Here is a 5337-nt window from a genome sequence, read left to right on the forward strand (position 1 = left end):
CTATGTACTTGAATGTTTGTTCTTATGATACTTGTCTGATTTGGATCTTTGATTGAGTGTGATGGGTTGTGGAGTAATGTCCACAATTGCATCTACATATGCATATAAGCATAAAGGAAAATTATCTTTGGAAAGATAGATTAGCTCTAATAAAAGAATATAAAGTAAACATATCTATATTATAGACCATCTTACCTTAAAAAGATTCTCTCTTACCTTAATAGGTTCATCTTATCTTGAGAAGTTCATCTTATCTTAAAATATCCCATTCTAACTGATTCATCCTAACTTAAAAGATTCTATCTTATCTTTATGGATTCGTCTTATCCTAACCACTTTACTTATCTCATCCTAGAGTAACAACCAGGATCTAATTAAAATTAATTAGATCTTATTTTGTCCAATCTAGTTATGCTAAACTAATCTAGTTTCCATCTAATCTAAACTAACCTAATGTGACCCACTCAAACAGGTTAGTTAATACTGGCGAAATAGATTAGACCCTATCCACATGTTTTAACTTAATTCACTCTGCACTAAATTAAGAACAACAGACCAACTCGGCCATATGCAACTACCTTAACCATCCACTAGTTGCATAACCCCTCTGTTTTAACCTGACAGAGATTTTGACGTACCTACACCATATAATCCATACTATCTCAAAAGATTCTAACATACCCTAATAATATTTGTTCTACCCTGATAGATCTATCTAACCTAAATTAGTCTACTCTAGTCATATCCAATCCTATCTAATGTATTCAAACCTAATGTGAGTTACTCAAATATGATTAGCTAATGCTAAGGAAATACATTGGACCCTGCCCCTATAAACAAGTTTGAGATATTAGATCAACTCAGCCATAAACAAACGAGCTAACCAAACATGACCATCCATTCCAACCTAACGAAGAACCAAATCTTGACCTACTTATTGCACTCTACCCTACTCATAGCTACCTTAGTTATATGTCCCTCGCTCGGATGGCAACTCCAAGATTGGAGATCGAAGGTGATCGACCACATCAAGATAAGGAAAGACAAAAGAAAAAAAAAGAGGATCTACAAAAGCCGGGATCCACCATCCGGGATAGAAGTTTTTCTTGCCTAACCTTCTCTTATCCTAAGCTTTTCTAAATCTTACTTATTAGCTAAAACATAATATGTGCATGTTTTCTAGCCACACTTGCTAATGAAGAGAAACTTTTGGGAACATTAAAACTAATTGAAAACAAAAAGTTAAAAAAACTTTCTATATCCCTTTCTTGCAAATCTCGAGGACGAGATTATTTTTAAGGGGGGTAGGATTTATAATACCCAACTTGTAGTTTGGGGAGGATACCCTAAAAGGAGAAATGGCATTCCTTTGTATATATGTGTGTTGTCCATGTTTATCGTTTCATGAGAACATCACATGAAAACAAATAAATACAAACTATATGCCACTAAAATTATGCATCATGCTGGATTTTATTTTGTGTGCATATTGTGACCATATAAAAATAATAATGTGAAAATAAATATATTAAAGTCACAAAGTGGAATACAAAATATAAAAGAAAATTCTAGAATTTAGAAGTGGAGAAAGAAAAGAAAATGTGTATACAAAATTATAAATAAAGGTAAGAATATTATGTGCAACATGATTCTCTTAAATTGAGGAGGATTTACCACAGAGCAAAATTGAATTTTGAACTTTGAATTTCAAACTCAAAGAAAAAGAAAAACAGAAAATATAACATAAAAGAAAAAGGAAAGGAGACCTTACCTGGGCCACAGACCTAGCATTCGGCCCACTGCTGATTTTCTCCCCATGCGCGCACGGCCCAACTTCATCCCGCGTGCGCTGACAGCACGGGCCCGCGAGTCAGCCTCTCCTTCTCTCGGCGCTTGCGGACTCCTCCTATCGCCGAGCTGCGGACCCCCTTCTGTCAGTGGCTATTCGCTATTCGGTCACAAATCCGCGCCCTCGTTCCTATGCCTCTGACCAGTGGGCCGACTTCGTCAACTCCGTCCTCAACGGATCGCCGTGCATGGCGGGCACGCCGCGGATGCGGACCTCGCGTGCGCGTAGCGTGCGATCATGCGGGGAGATAAAACCCACGCCGCGACCGTCTTCGCAATGCCCAGTTCCAAATCGCTCTCGTCGTCAAAACCCTCTCACCATCGTAGCCGTCGTCGGTCTCGTCTAGAGGTCAGACCGCCGCCACCGTAGGATTCCCATTTTTACCAACGCCCTGTCTTCGTCGCACCACCAGGGGGAATCACCGGAACGCAAGGAAGTAGTCCATGCCCTCTACTTGAGCTAGGCACCCCTAGGGTCTCGGGGATTCGTCACTGGAGATCCGTGGGCGTGCAACCTCGTGGTCGTGCCGCCATCATCATAAATCCGAGGTAAATTCACCTCTCTACTCTCTGCACGACCCTCCTCTACGTATAGCGCAGTTCGGAATTAGGTTTGGGGGGCCAAATTCGGGGATTGGGCGCGCCGGCCATGGCCTCCGTCGTGGTCTGGTGGGCGGCGCCGCCTCATACCGGCGTTTGCTGGCACGGTGGTTGGGGCAAAGTTGCGGTTACCGTTGATCTAGACATTAACGGCTGAGATTAGATGCAGGGATACCCGTTCGCGCCTCAAGATCTATACCGTTGATCGTGGATCTAGCGGCTGTAAGCAAGTGTTAGTTTATAATAGCGCCGGTCAGATCCTGGACGTGGATCCCTGATCCAACGGTGGTAGGGGAAGCGGGGAACGTGACTTGGGCCGATCTAATCTGGACGCTTTGTTTCCAATCCAACGGCGGAGAAACACCGATACCCCTTCACGTGTGCAAATTGCTAAAGAACCGCTTAGCTTTCACATAAACAAACCCGCAGTCCGTGGCTGTTGTTCTTTGTGCCTTAGGAAACTTACACCGAGAGCCCTGATCTTTCTGGTAATCGAGGCCCAGTCCAGAACCCATTTAGTTTGAATAAATGAAATAGAAAATGGATTTTTAATATGAAAATAAACCCTAGAACTTGTATAAATCATAGAAAATCCATTTTTAGTCCAAATTAATCCATTCCACTTTCTAAAATTTTGTAATATTATCCTCTATCACTTAGAGTCTCTGTTTTGACATGAAAACAGTAAGAAATTTATTTCTCACTTAATCCTATTTGAAACACATAAAACCTTTGAAAATTCATAACTTAAAATCTATAACTCCAAAAATTATGATTCCTGTTCCTAGGATTTTATTTTAATGTGTAGATTATTACTATGTATTTTGTGTACATGTTTGGTGTGATGTTAATTTTCTCTATATATTGTGCTTGTTTGTATTGTGGCGAGTAGAAGAGACCGTGGCTATGGATCCTGGTGAGCAGCAGATTGAAGTATCTGAGCAGGAGCTCATTGAAGGCAAGTTGTGCCCTTGATCACTTCTTTTACCCACTCATGTTCTAATTAATCATAATGATCTGCATAGGTTAATTTTGATGGGACCTAATAGGTTACCCTAGTTTGTCTATCTTTATGCCTTGTTTACCACTGAACTTTTTGGGTAGTACTTGCTAGTGCTATATGTGGTTTTGGGCATTGAGATACACATTATTCATGATTATACTTTTGTTATCCGTTGTTATTTACTGTTCATGTCAAGATCATTAATGTTAATTGGAACATAGAGCTTAACTTGAGAAACACGTGCCACCACAAGGGTTTATGGATGCCCTTGGCTGATTAATTAGGAAAGCTAGTGGAGGACTACCTTTCCCGAAAGGGGCAAGGGCAGTAGGGGAGTGGTCAGTGTAGGGAGGTCCTTGGTTGATTTTGCTGCGATGGCGGTCAGGCAAGAACCCTGCATTGGAGCTTCCTATAAACTGTAGCGGGTTTTCTGAAGCTAGTGGAACTTTGTAAAGGCCTCGTAGTGTTACCCTGCCTCGCCTCCTCGGTAGAGGTGTATGGGAAGTCGCGATCCCTTGGCAGATGGGTAACATGACTTGTGGGTAAAGGGTACCACCTCTGCAGAGTGTAAAACTGGTATACTAGCCGAGCTCACAGTCATGAGCAACTCAGGACTCTCTCATGATTAAATTATGGAACTAAATTCAATTTGTCATATGCATTGCATCACAGGTGATGTTGTTACTTTTGTTCTACTACTTAATTGGGTTGGTATTTACTTATACTTAGTAATTGCTAATAAAATTTTGACCAACTTTAAAAGCAATGCTCAGCTCTAACCATCCTCTTTGGTAAGCCTTACACTTCACGTGAGCTCCCACCTTTGGCGAGTTCATGCACATTATTCCCCACAACTTGTTGAGCGATGAACGTATGTGAGCTCACTCTTGCTGTCTCACACCCCCCCCCCCCCCCACAGGTCAAGAACAGGTACCACAGGATAAGGCGCATGGAGGATGCTGTGATGAGTTCGTGAGAGGTCTAGGTCGTCGTCTCCCAGTCAACTTTGGGTTGCTGGACCGTTGTCTCCTTATAATGTAATTATTTATTTATTTTGTATAGAACTCTTATTATGTAGTAAAGATGTGACATTCGATCCTGTGCCACGATTCATCATATGTGTGAGACTTGGTCCCAGCACACCTGGTGATTATGTTCGCGCCCGGGTCTTGGTGCCCCTGAAACCCGGGTGTGACATTCTTCAAGCAAAGATGAACCTCCACGGACCCGCAGCCATCGATCCTCATCACGCTCGTCACATAGATATGGCAAGAGGTAAAACAAGTATCCCATCCTCTAGTGATGATAGTAGTAGTGATGATGGTGAAGGTGAAGGAAAGCCCTCCTTAGATGAACTTGTGGAGGCCATCAAATATTTTTAGGATGTTTACACTAAACAAAAGGCTCAACTTAAAACTTTGAAAAGTAAGTTTCTTAGCTCTCAAAATGATTATAAATGCTTGCTAGAAAAGTTTGAAACTTTTGTAAATTTGAATTGTGAGCTAACAACTAAATTTGAGCAATAAGAATCTAAAGCTCCATCCTCACCCATCGATGATAGCCTTTGTCAGTGTTTTGGCATGAGGGTCCTACCAACTAGTGAATTAGTGTTGTGTGCCCTCACCTAGATGGGTGATGCAATAATACACAAGCCTTTATCCTGGTTCGGGCAAGATAAGGCCCTACTTCTAGCAGAGGGGGGATGAGACTTATATTACTTGCACCTAGGTGCATGTAGTAGGAGATACAAGCCGGTTGGGAGAGGGAGAAGTTCCCAAGTCCCTGATGATTGAGGTGAGTGCCAATATCGTTGTGGAGGGTGAAAACCGGTGAAGTGTTCTCCTCCTCGAATGAAGCCCTGGGATCCTCCTTTTATAGCCTCAAGG

This window comes from Zea mays, chromosome 10, assembly GCF_902167145.1.
Source record: "Zea mays cultivar B73 chromosome 10, Zm-B73-REFERENCE-NAM-5.0, whole genome shotgun sequence".
In the NCBI taxonomy this organism is placed as follows: domain Eukaryota; kingdom Viridiplantae; phylum Streptophyta; class Magnoliopsida; order Poales; family Poaceae; genus Zea; species Zea mays.